The 13,668-nt window shown below is 46.6% G+C and overlaps 1 protein-coding gene across 1 annotated transcript in view; it reads right to left on the bottom strand.

Annotated features, from left to right (window-relative positions):
- The window catches only part of DENND2B (DENN domain containing 2B), a 318,048-nt gene extending 304,686 nt beyond the window's left edge, over positions 1-13,362 (bottom strand). The window contains exon 1 of the mRNA XM_038764635.1: positions 13,305-13,362. The gene's annotated coding sequence lies outside the window, so the exon portion shown is untranslated. The remainder of the gene's footprint in view (positions 1-13,304) is intronic.
- Between the last annotated feature and the right edge of the window lie 306 nt (positions 13,363-13,668).

The following is a 13,668-nucleotide window of genomic DNA, read 5'->3' as shown; positions in this document are numbered from 1 at the left end:
TTAGTCCAGTGCTCTGCACACAGTATATATGTGTATATGTTTGTACAGATTTATTACTCTATTTATTTATTTCATTTGTCCATATTTATTCTGTTTATTGTATTTTGTTAATATGTTTTGTTTTGTCCTCTGTCTCCCCCTTCTAGACTGTGAGCCCGCTGTTGGGTGGGGACCGTCTCTCTATGTTGCCAACTTGGACTTCCCAAGCGCTTAGTCCAGTGCTCTGCACACAGTATATATGTGTATATGTTTGTACAGATTTATTACTCTATTTCATTTGTCCATATTCTGTTTATTGTATTTTGTTAATATGTTTTGTTTTGTCGTCTGTCTCCCCCTTCTAGACTGTGAGCCCGCTGTTGGGTAGGGACCGTCTCTCTATGTTGCCAACTTGGACTTCCCAAGCGCTTAGTACAGTGCTCTGCACACAGTATATATGTGTATATGTTTGTACAGATTTATTACTCTATTTATTTATTTCATTTGTCCATATTTATTCTGTTTATTGTATTTTGTTAATATGTTTTGTTTTGTCGTCTGTCTCCCCCTTCTAGACTGTGAGCCCGCTGTTGGGTAGGGACCGTCTCTCTATGTTGCCAACTTGTACTTCCCAAGCGCTTAGTACAGTGCTCTGAACACAGTATATATGTGTATATGTTTGTACAGATTTATTACTCTATTTCATTTGTCCATATTTATTCTGTTTATTGTATTTTGTTAATATGTTTTGTTTTGTCGTCTGTCTCCCCCTTCTAGACTGTGAGCCCGCTGTTGGGTAGGGACCGTCTCTCTAGGTTGCCAACTTGTACTTCCCAAGCGCTTAGTCCAGTGCTCTGCACACAGTATATATGTGCATATGTTTGTACAGATTTATTACTCTATTTATTTTATTTGTCCATATTTATTCTGTTTTTTGTATTTTGTTAATATGTTTTGTTTTGTCGTCTGTCTCCCCCTTCTAGACTGTGAGCCCGCTGTTGGGTAGGGACCGTCTCTCTAGGCTGCCAACTTGTACTTCCCAAGCGTTTAGTCCAGTGCTCTGCACACAGTAAGCGCTCAATAAATACGATTGATTGAGTGATTGATTGGGAGTTGGAAGGTCAAGGGTTCTAATCCCGGTTCCTTTCATGAGATCGGCCCAGCGCTAGGCAGACAACGTTCCACCAGGACACTCAATTCTACACATTTTGGGATAATAATAACAATAACAACTTTTAGACTGTGAGCCCACTGTTGGGTAGGGACTGTCTCTATATGTTGCCAATTTGTACTTCCCAAGCGCTTAGTACAGTGCTCAGCACACAATAAGCGCTCAATAAATACGATTGATGATGATGAATAATGATGGTATTTGTTAAGCACTTCCTATATGCCAAGCACTGTTCTAAGTGCTGGGGGAGATACAGGGTAATCAGGTTGCCCCACGTGGGGCTCACAGGTCATGGGATCGAATGCCGGCTCCGCCAACATGTCTGCTGTGTGACCTTGAGCAAGTCACTTAACTTCTCGGAGCCTCAGTTACCTCATCTGTAAAATGAGGTTGATGACTTTTAGACTGTGAGCCCACTGTTGGGTAGGGACTGTCTCTATACGTTGCCAACTTGTACTTCCCAAGCGCTTAGTACAGTGCTCTGCACACAGTAAGCGCTCAATAAATACGATTGATTGATTGATTGGGAGTTGGAAGGTCAAGGGTTCTAATCCCGGTTCCTTTCATAAGATCGGCCCAGCGCTAGGCAGAGACAACGTTCCACCAGGACACTCAATTCTACACGTTTTGGGATAATAATAATAATAATAATAATGGTATTTGTTAAGCACTTCCTATATGCCAAGCACTGTTCTAAGTGCTGGGGAAGATACAGGGTAATCAGGTTGTCCCGCGTGGGGCTCACAGGACATGGGTTCGAATCCCGGCTCTGCCAACATGTCTGCTCTGTGACCTTGGGCAAGTCACTTAACTTCTCGGAGCTCTCAGTTACCTCATCTGTAAAATGGGGGTGATGACTTTGAGACTGTGAGCCCACTGCTGGGTAGGGACTGTCTCTATATGTTGCCAACTTGTACTTCCCAAGCGCTTAGTACAGTGCTCTGCACACAGTAAGCGCTCAATAAATACGATTGATTGATTGATTGATTGACTGTGAGCCCCACGCGGGACAACCTGATCACCTTGTATCCCCCCAGCGCTTAGAACAGTGCTTTGCACATAGTAAGCGCTTAACAAATGCCATTATTAGGGGAGCGGGAGCGGGGCCGAGCCGAGCTCACAGTCTTAATCCCCATTTTACAACGTGAGGGGCCGTTCTTTCGAACACGCCTGACCTGGGGCAGGGCGTTTCGTTTATCGAGAAGCAGCGTGGCTTAGTGGAAAGCGCCCGGGTTTAGGAGTCGCAGGTTGTGGGTTCTAATCCCGCCTCCACCACTTGCCAGCTGTGTGACTTTGGGCAAGTCACTTCACTTCTCGGTGTCTCAGTTACCTATCTGTAAAATGGGATTGAGACTGTGAGCCCTACGTGGGACAACCTGATTACCCTGTATCTACCCCAGCACTTCGAACAGTGACTTTGGGCAAGTCACTTCACTTCTCGGTGCCTCAGTTACCTATCTGTAAAATGGGATTGAGACTGTGAGCCCTACGTGGGACAACCTGATTACCCTGTATCTACCCCAGCACTTGGAACAGTGCTCGGCACACAGTACGCGCTTAACAAATACCGACATTATTATTATTATCTGGGCCTCAGTTACCTCGTCTGTCAAATGGGGGTTGTGGCCTTAGTGGAAAGAGCGCAGGCGTGGGAGTCAGAAGGACCTCGATGCTAATGCCGGTTCTGCCACTTTCTATTTCTAATGGCATTTATTAAGCGCTTACTACGTGCAAAGCACTGTTCTAAGCACTGGGGAGGTTACAAGGTGATCAGGTTGTCCCACAGGGGGCTCACAGTCTTCATCCCCATTTTACAGATGAGGGAACTGAGGCCCAGAGAAGTGAAGTGACTTGCCCAAAGTCACACAGCTGACAAGTGGCAGAGCCGGGATTTGAACCCATGACCTCTGACTCCAAAGCCCGGGCTCTTTCCACTGAGCCACGCTGCTTCACTTCATTCATTCATTCAATCGTATTTACTGAGTGCTTACCGTGTGCAGAGCACTATACTAAGCGCTTGGGAGGAACAAGTTGGCAACATATAGAGACGGTCCCTACCCAACAGCGGGCTCAAAGTCTGCTGTGTGACCTTGGCCAGGTCACTTCACTTCTCTTGGCCTCAGTTCCCTCGTCCATAAAATGTGGATTAAGACTGTGACCCCGCCATGCGGGACAGGGATTGTGTCCAACCTGACCGTCCTGTATCTACCCCAGCACTGAGAGCAGTGTCTGGCAAATAGAAGTGCTTAATAAATACCACCATCAAAAAAAACTCTGAACCCCATGCAGGACAGGGACTACGTCCAACCTGACAACCCTGTATTCATTCAATAGTATTTATTGAGCGCTTACTGTGTGCAGAGCGCTGTACTAAGCGCTTAAGCACTGTATCTACCTTATATCTTGCCAGGCACACAGTACGGTCTTAATACCATTTTAAAAAAGTCAAAAACCAAATGGTGATCTCAAACAGGGCGAGGCAACTGCTTAGGGACCGTCTCTATATGTTGCCAACTTGTACTTCGCAAGCGCTTAGTACAGTGCTCTGCACACAGTAAGCGCTCAATAAATACGATTGATTGATTGATTGATTATCCAATGTCAACTGAAACCCCTCCTCCCAGACTGAGCCCCCTCCTTCCTTTCCCCCGCCTCCCCCTCTCCATCCCCCCGCCACCTTACCTCCTTCCCCTCCCCACAGCACCTGTATATATGTTTGCACGTATTTATTACTCTATTTATTTATTTTACTTGAACATATTTATTCTATTTATTTTATTTGGTTAATATGTTTTGTTTTGTTGTCTGTCTCCCCCTTCTAGACTGTGAGCCCGCTGTTGGGTAGGGACCGTCTCTTATATGTTTCCAACTTGTACTTCCCAAGCGCTTACTCCAGTGCTCTGCACACAGTAAGCGCTCAATACGATTGAATGAATGAATGAGTGAATTCAATAGTATTTATTGAGTGCTTACTGTGTGCAGAGCGCTGTACTAAGTGCTTAAGCACTGTATCTACCTTATATCTTGCCAGGCACACAGTACGCTCTTAATACCATTTTAAAAAAGTCAAAAACCAAATGGTGATCTCAAACAGGGCGAGGCAACTGCTTAGGGACTGTCTCTATATGTTGCCAACTTGTACTTCCCAAGCGCTTAGTACAGTGTTCTGCACACAGTAAGCGCTCAATAAATACGATTGATTGATTGATTAGCCAATGTCAACTGAAACCCCTCCTCCCAGACTGAGCCCTCTCCTTCCTTTCCCCCTCCTCGCCCTCTCCTTCCCCCCACCTTACCTCCTTCCCCTCCCCACAGCGCCTGTATATATGTTTGTACGTACTTATTACTCTATTTATTTATTTTACTTGAACATATTTATTCTATTTATTTTATTTGGTTAATATATTTTGTTTTGTTGTCTGTCTCTCCCTTCTAGACTGTGAGCCCACTGTTGGGTAGGGACCGCCTCTATATGTTGCCAGCTTGTACTTCCCAAGTGCTTAGTACAGTACTCTGCACACAGTAAGCACTCACGAAATACGATTGAATGAATGAGTGAATTCAATAGTATTTATTGGGTGCTTACTGTGTGCAGAGCATACGATTGAATGAATGAGTGAATTCAATAGTATTTATTGAGTGCTTACTGTGTGCAGAGCACTGTACTAAGCGCTTAAGCACTGTATCTACCTTATATCTTGCCAGGCACACAGTACGCTCTTAATATCCAGCGCTTAGTACAGTGCTCTGCACATAGTAAGCGCTCAATAAATACGATTGATTGATGAATACCATTTTAAAAAAGTCAAAAACCAAATGGTGATCTCAAACAGGGCGAGACAACAGCTTATCCAATTTCAACTGGACCCCAACACTGCATCTGTTCCCTCCTCTGGGTGCAGTTCTCCATCTCCCAGACGGACACGGGGAATTTTGGCAGCTAATCCCAGCTGTGACTTCCTGAATTTACATAGCACACAAGTTTGAACTCTGAGAGACTCTCTCTCCCTCTCTCCTTCCCTCTCCCCCTCTCTCCCTCTCCTCTCCAGGTGCAAAAGAGCAGAGACAACTGGTTCCAGCTCCTTTCACGGGATCGGCCCAGTGCTAGGCAGAGACAACGTTCCACCAGGACACTCAATTCTACACGTTTTGGGATAATAATAATGATAATGATGGTATTTGTTAAGTGCTTCCTATATGCCAAGCACTGTTCTAAGTGCTGGGGGAGATACAGGGTTGTCCCGCGTGGGGCTCACAGTCTTCACCCCCATTTTACAACGTGAGAACACGCGTGTCTAAAAATAACAACTGTAATTCTTAAGCGCTTATGTGCCAAGCACTGGGCTAAACACTGGGATAGACGCACGGTAAACACGTCCCGCGTGGGGCTCACAGTCTGAGTAGGAGGGAGAACCGGCACTGAATCCCCATTTTACAGAGGAGGGAGCTGAGGTGCAGTGAAGTGACTTGCCCGAGGTCACGCAGCAGGCAAGCGGCAAAGCCGGGACTGGAACCCAGGTCCTCGGACCCCCATCATCATCAATCGCATTTATTGAGCGCTTACTGTGTGCAGAGCACTGTACTAAGCGCTTGGGAAGTACAGGCTCCTGCTCTTTCCACTAGGCCGTGCCGCTGCCAGTCCGGATGCGGCGCGACACCGATGGGTGGGGACCGTCTCTATCTGTTGCTGGATTGTACTTTCCAAGAATTTAGTACCATCATTATTATTAGTACAGGGCCATCATTATTAGTAGTCCAGTGCTCTGCACACAGGAAGCGCTCAATAAATACGACTGAATGAATGAATGAATGAAAGAAGCAGTTGCCCACATGGGCTCAGTAGACACGGGGTCACACGGCACACGTTTTTCTTAACATGGGGTTCTGCCAATATCATCATCATCATCATCATCATCAATCGTATTTATTGAGCGCATACTGTGTGCAGAGCACTGTACTAAGCACTTGGGAAGTACAAGTTGGCAACCTATAGAGACAGTCCCTGCCCAACACTGGGCTCACAGTCTAAAAGGGGGAGACAGAGAACAAAACCAAAGATACTAACAGAATAAAATAAATAGAATAGATATGTCCCATGGGGGGGGCTCACATCATCATCATCATCCATCGTATTTATTGAGCGCTTACTGTGTGCAGAGCACTGTACTAAGCGCTTGGGAAGTCCAAGTTGGCAACATATAGAGATGGTCTCTATATCACAATATCACAATCCCCGCGTTCTAGGAGATTCGGGTGTACTTTTATTCAGGTTCTGCTTCTCATCACGGGCCTCTAACCGAGGAGCTAGTACAGGGGAATTCAAGGACGGTCCAGACGGAACAGGAAGGAGCTAATAAGATACAGCAAGGCCTCCATCTGTCTCCCACGACTCTGAAATGCTCGACGCAAACAACATTTTTTTGTCTTAAACGCCCACTTCCAATTCGGAGCAGTGACCCCTGTCAAAACACGAACGGGAAACATAGCACTGTGACCCTCCCTCTGGATAACATGAGAGTTAAGGAATCATGCTAAATGGTCCTACTTAGCCCCGGTTTCCTGAGTTAATTCTGCTCACCCTCCCCAACACGGGACCTTCACACATCAGGCTTCTCACTATCTTAGCTTTTTTTTTTCGTAATGGTATTTGTTAAGTGCTTCTATGTGCCACGCACTGTACTAAGCCCTAGGGAAGATAAAAGCTAATTATGTTGGACACAGTCCCTGTCCCACGTGGGGCTCACAGTCTTAAACCCCATTTTCCAGATGAGGGAACTGAGGCCCAGAGAAGCAAAGTGACTTGCCCAAGGTCACACAGCATTCATTCATTCATTCCAGCGTATTTATTGAGCGCTTACTGTGTGCAGAGCACTGGACTCAACGCTTAGGAAGTACAAGTCGGCAACATATAGAGACAGTCCCTACCCAACAGTGGGCTCACAGTCTAAAAGGGGGAGACAGAGAACAAAACCAAACATACTAACAAAATAAAATAAATAGAATGGATATGTACAAGTAAAATAAATAAATAAATAAATAGAGTAATAAATATGTACAAACATATATACATATATACAGGTGCTGTGGGGAAGGGAAGGAGGTAAGATGGGGTGGATGGAGAGGGGGACGAGGGGGAGAGGAAGGAAGGGGCTCAGTCTGGGAAGGCCTCCTGGAGGAGGTGAGCTCTCAGCAGGGCCTTGAAGGGAGGAAGAGAGCTAGCTTGGTGGATGGGCAGAGGGAGGGCATTCCAGGCCCGGGGGATGATGTGGGCCAGGGGTCGATGGTGGGACAGGCGAGAACGAGGTACGGTGAGGAGATTAGCGGCGGAGGAGCGGAGGGTGCGGGCTGGGCTGGAGAAGGAGAGAAGGGAGGTGAGGTAGGAGGGGGCCAGGGGATGGACAGCCTTGAAGCCCAGGGTGAGGAGTTTCTGCCTGATGCGCAGATTGATTGGCAGCCACTGGAGATTTTTGAGCACTTAATAAATGCCATTATTATTATTATTATTATTATTATTAAGCATTTACTACGTGCAAAGCACTGTTCCAAGCGCTGGGGAGGTTACAAGGTGATCAGGTTGTCCCATGGGGGGCTCACAGTCTTCATCCCCATTTTATGGATGAGGGAACAGAGGCTCAGAGAAGTTAAGTGACTTGCCCAAAGTCACACAGCTGACAAGTGGCAGAGCCGGGATTTGAACGCATAACCTCTGACTCCAAAGCCCGGGCTCTTTCCACTGAGCCACACTGCTTCTCTATATGCTTTCTATATGCAGAGGAAGCACTGTACAAAGCGCTTGAGAGAGTACAACTCAATAAGCGCTTAGTACAGTGCTCTGCACACAGTAAGTGCTCAATAAATACGATTGAATGTATGAATCAATCGATCCATGGTATTTATTGAGCAAAGCACCGTACTAAGCACTTGGGAGAGTACTATACAATGGAGTTGGCCATCCCAAAAACCCCGATTGATCCAGGCCATGGAATTTCACCCAGGGCCCGGCTCTACTAAGTCAGTCATAGCATGGTATAATAATAATAATAATAATGACAGTATTTGTTAAGCGCTTACTATGTGCAAAGCACTGTTCTAAGCGCTGGGGAGGTTACAAGGTGATCAGGTTGTCCCACGGGGGCTCACAGTTTTAATCCCCGTTTTACAGATGAGGGAACTGAGGGCCCAGAGAAGTGAAGTGACTTGCCCAAAGTCACACAGCTGACAGTTGGCGGAGCCGGGATTTGAACCCATGACCTCTGACTCCAAAGCCCGGGCTCTTTCCACTGAGCCACGCTGCTTCTCCAGCCCGGAGAATAGTGGATAGCGGATAGTGGATAGAGCTCAGATATGGAAGTTGGGGTTCTAATCCTGGCTCCACCACTTGTCTGCTGCGTGACCTTGGGTGAGTCACTTTACTTCTCCGTGCCTCAGTTACCGCATCTCTAAAATGGGGGTTGAGACTGGGAGCCCCATGTGGGACAGGGACTGCGTCCAAACGGATTCGCCTGTATCCACCCCAGCGCTTAGTACAGTGCCTGGTACATAGTAAGCACTTAACAAAAACCACAATTATCATTATTATTATTTCCAACCCAAGAGAAAAGCAATGAGGAGGCCGGGATACGGGGGGGCAGCAGGGGGGTGGAGGCCTGGGAGAGGTCACTCTCCACTGCTCACTTAAATTAATCACTTTCAAGATCCGAGCCCCCGAACTGCCAATATAAATCCTAGTATCAAACCAAAGGAAAGCAATTTAAACTTTCCACCTCGAAACCTCACAAGTAGCAACTGGAACAAAATGTGGGGAAACCACCCCAGAAAAGAAAATACCAATTCCCAACTTTCTGGTCTAGAGTCTCCAAGGGAGCTCAACTTACAGTGTGACTGGACCGGCTCTTATTTTCAAAACTCAAGTTCAGGCACGTTGGAGCCTTTTTTTAATCTCCTAAAAGTCATGGGCATCTAAATTGCAGAGCCCGTTCGGTGGCAAAGTTGAAGACTCCCCCGATCCGCCCTGTGACGTGTTCCTCTACTGCTTGCAGTTCAAAAAAACCAAACTCATTTCATTCCAAAATGCCCCCTTCATTCCTAAAACTAATTGCCAGCATATCTGACTTCCTGCATAAAACATAAACACGGAGCAACAGGAATAATCAGAGGTCTAGGAAGCATGACCCAGGAAAAGAAACTGTAAAAGCCATGTTTATTATGCGAGGGGGACAGTTTACACATTTGTAAAAGAGGCTTTGGGAAAAAGGGGAGGAAAGAGCCCAGGCTTGAGAGTCAGAGGTCGTGGGTTCTAATCAATCAATCAATCAATCAATCGTATTTATTGAGCGCTTACTGTGTGCACAGCACTGTACTAAGTGCTTGGGAAGTCCAAGTTGGCAACATCTAGAGACAGTCCCTACCCAACTGTGGGCTCACAGTCTAAAAGGGGGAGGCAGAGAACAAAACCAAACATACTAACAAAATAGAATAGATATGTACAAGTAAAATAAATGTTGCCAATTTGTACTTCCCAAGCGCTTAGTACAGTACTCTGCACACAGTAAGCACTCAATAAATACGATTGATGATGATAAATAAATAAATAGAGTAATAAATATGTACAAACATATATACATATATACAGGTATACTAATCCCGTCTCTGCCATTTGTCTGCTCTGTGACTCTGGGCAAGTCACTTCTCTGGGCCTCTGTTACTTCATCTGTAAAATGGGGATTAAGACAGTGAGCCCCACATTGAGACAACCTGACTACTTTGTATCTACCCCGGTGCTTAAAACAGTGATTGGCACCTAGTAAGCGCTTAACGAATGCCATCATTATTAATTATGCTTTTTACACTCATTGGCCCCTGAGAGGAAAAAGATGGCACCAAGGTTTAGTCAGAAAAGCCCACGGAAAGCATGCCCTAGTGGAAAGATCATGGGCTTGGGAGTCAGAGGACCCGCGTTCAAATCCCGGCTCCGTCCCTTGTCTGCTGTGTGACCTCGAGCTAGTCACTTCACTTCTCTGGGCCCCAGTGACCTCATCTGTAAAATGGAGATTAAGACTGTGAGCCCTACGGAGGGTAGGGGCTGTGTCCACCCTGATTAGCTTGCATCTACCCCAGTGCTTAGTACAGTGCCCGGCACCTCGTAGGCGCTTAACAAATACCATTTTAAAAAAAGGACTGGACCGTCCTCGGCGAAGTTGTTTCGGGATTGGTTCGGCTCCCCGGTCTCCCCCATTGCGTCAGGGAGCTAAATCAGACGCCAAATGGTCCCTTCTGGTTCTATTTTTCTCCAACGGGCGACATTTTAGAAAAATACATCAAAGTCATCCCTCCAGAGGATACTCAAGTGACTAATCTGCAAGAAAGCCGAACAAATAAACTGTGGGCAAGCAGCGGGGGAAAAAGAGAAAAAAAATCCCAACCGAACATTTCTGGCAACAAATCTTGGGGCACTTTTGATTAGGGGTCTGGGGTCTCACTGAAAGATGCAGATACTTGATATGTATTACACACTTACTGCGTGCCAAGCCGTACTAAGCACTGGGGTAATAAAAATAATAATAATGATGATGGCACTTATTAAGCGCTTACTATGTGCAAAGCACTGTTCTAAGCGCTGGGGAGGTTACAAGGTGATCAGGTTGTCCCACATGGGGCTCACCGTCTTCATCCCCATTTTACAGATGAGGTAACTGAGGCCCAGAGAAGTTCAGTGACTTGCCCAAAGTCACACAGCTGACAACTGGCGGAGCGGGGATTTGAACCCATGACTTCTGACTCCAAAGCCCGGGCTCTTTCCACTGAGCCACGCTGCTTCTCAATCATGGGTATTTATTGAGCGCTTACGGTGTGCAGAGCACTGTACTAAGCCTTTGGAAGAGCATGAATTAACAGAGTAGACAAATTCATTCATTCAATCGTATTTATTGAGCGCTTACTGTGTGCAGAGCACTGTACTAAGCCTTTGGAAGAGCACGAATTAACAGAGTAGACAAATTCATTCATTCAATCGTATTTATTGAGCGCTTACTGTGTGCAGAGCACTGTACTAAGCCCTTGGGAAGTACAAGTTGGCAACATAATGTAGAAACATTCCCTGTGTCTTATGAGCTTACGGTCTTGGAGTCTAGTTCATTCATTCAATCGTATTTATTGAGCGCTTACTGTGTGCAGAGCATTGGACTAAGTGCTTGGGAAGTACAAGTTGGCAACATAATGTAGACACATTCCCTGTGTCTTATAAGCTTACGGTCTTGGAGTCTAGTTCATTCATTCAATCGTATTTATTGAGCGCTTACTGTGTGCAGAGCACTGGACTACGCGCTTGGGAAGTACAAGTTGGCAACATAATGTAGACACATTCCCTGTGTCTTATGAGCTTACGGTCTTGGAGTCTAGTTCATTCATTCACTCGTATTTATTGAGCGCTTACTGTGTGCAAAGCACTGGACTAAGCGCTTGGGAAGTACAAGTTGGCAACATAATGTAGACACATTCCCTGTGTCTTATGAGCTTACAGTCTTGGAGTCTAGTTCGTTCATTCAATCGTATTTATTGAGCGCTTACTGAGCACAGAGCACTGGACTAAGCGCCTGGGAAGTACAAGTTGGTGACATATAGAGACGGTCCCTACCCAACAACGGGCTCATTGGGTTCTCAATACAGACTGATGACTAAGAGGAGGCAGGAGGAGGGTCAAGTGATCGATGGCATTTATTGAGCGCTGACTGGTTTGCAGAGCACTGTACTAAGCGTTTGGGAGAGCACAACACAACTGAGTTGGCAGACACGTTCCCTGCCCACAAAGAGCTTACAGTCTAGAGTAGAAACTAGGTAACCAGGTCGGACAACCACCGTCCCACAGTTTAAGTAGGAGGGAAATGAGGTTTCGAATCCTCTCGTCCGCTGTGTGACCTTGGGCAAGCCATTTAACTTCTCTGTGCCTCAGTTACCTCATCTGTAAAATGGGGATTAAGACCGTGAGCCCCACGTGGGACATCCTGATTACCTTGTATCTATCCCAGCACTTGGCACATAGTAAGCGTGTTTACTTGTTTTGATGCCCGTCTTCCCCCTTCTAGACTGTGAGCCCTTTGTGAGCAGGGATCGTCTCTATCTGTTGCTGAACTGTACTTTCCAAGCGCTTAGTACAGTGCTCTGCACACAGTAAGCGCTCAATAAACACAACCGAATGAATGAATGAAATGCTATTATTATTATGACGTGGCTCAGTGGAAAGAGCACAGGCTTTGGCGTCAGAGGTCATGGGTTCAAATCCCAGCTCCGCCACTTAGCTGTGCGACTTTGGGCAAGTCACTTCACTTCTCCGTGCCTCGGTTACCTCATCTGTAAAATGAGGATTAAAACTGTGAGCCCCCCGTGGGACACCCTGATCACCGTGTAACCTCCCCAGCGCTTAGAACAGTGTGTTGCACATAGTAAGCGCTTAATAAATGGTATTCTTCTTCTTCTTCACAGTGAAATGACTTGTCCAAGGTCACACAGCAGGCAAGAGGAAGAACCCAGGTTCCCTGACTCTCAGGCCGTCTCCACTAGAACTCGCCGCTTCCCAATGGCCTGTCCAAACCCCCCTCGCCCCGTGACAAGTCCGATCGGGGCCCGGGATGGAGCGGCCCAGCGCTGCGTGGGAGGACCCGTAAAAAACCAAAAAGGAAACCCAAACTGTCTTTAAGTCGCACCTCTTCCTGCGGTCACAAAGAAATGACACAGTGAGCGCTCAATAATAATAATAATGGCATTTGTTAAGCGCTTACTATGTGCAAAGCACTGTTCTAAGCGCTGGGGAGGTTACAAAGTGATCAGATTGTCCCACGGGGGGTTCACAGTCTTAATCCCCATTTTACAGATGAGGTCACTGAGGTAGAGAGAAGTGAAGTGATTTGCCCAAAGTCACACACAGCTGACAAGTGGTGGAGTCGGGATTTGAACCCATGACCTCTGACTCCAAAGCCCGGGCTCTTGCGACTGAATCACGCTGCTTCCCCTCAATCAATATTACTGAATGAATGAATGACAGCCAGGGGCCTCACCATGTGCACCCCCTCCCCCTCTTCGCCCCAGAGCCCTGGGGGTCCCCCAGGAGCCTGATCAATAATAGTAATAATGATGATTGTGGCATTTGATAAGTACTCACGGTGTGCCTAGCAGCGGGATGGAGACGATGCAGTCCGATCAGATAAAGTCCCTGTCCCACATGGGGCTCGCACTCTGAAGTCAAAAAAGAGAAAAGGTCTTCAATCCCCATTTTACAGATTTGGAAACTGAGGCACGTGGCGACGTTCAGTGGCTTGCCAAAGTCACTCGGACGGACGGCGGTGAAGCCAGGCCTCTTCAGTCGTAATCATGGGCTCTTTCCACCGGACTACACTGCCAGTCCAGAGAGAGGTTGCTGTTTGGCTGCGAAAGGAAGAGCCGGGAACTGTGTCTGAGGGGAAGCGTGCCCCGAATAATAGTAATAATAATAATAATAATAATAATGGCATTTATTAAGCAGTTAC

The sequence above is a fragment of the Tachyglossus aculeatus genome, chromosome 22, assembly GCF_015852505.1.
Source record: "Tachyglossus aculeatus isolate mTacAcu1 chromosome 22, mTacAcu1.pri, whole genome shotgun sequence".
NCBI classification, from domain to species: Eukaryota; Metazoa; Chordata; class Mammalia; order Monotremata; family Tachyglossidae; genus Tachyglossus; species Tachyglossus aculeatus.
This window is presented reverse-complemented; position numbering and strand designations above follow the sequence as displayed.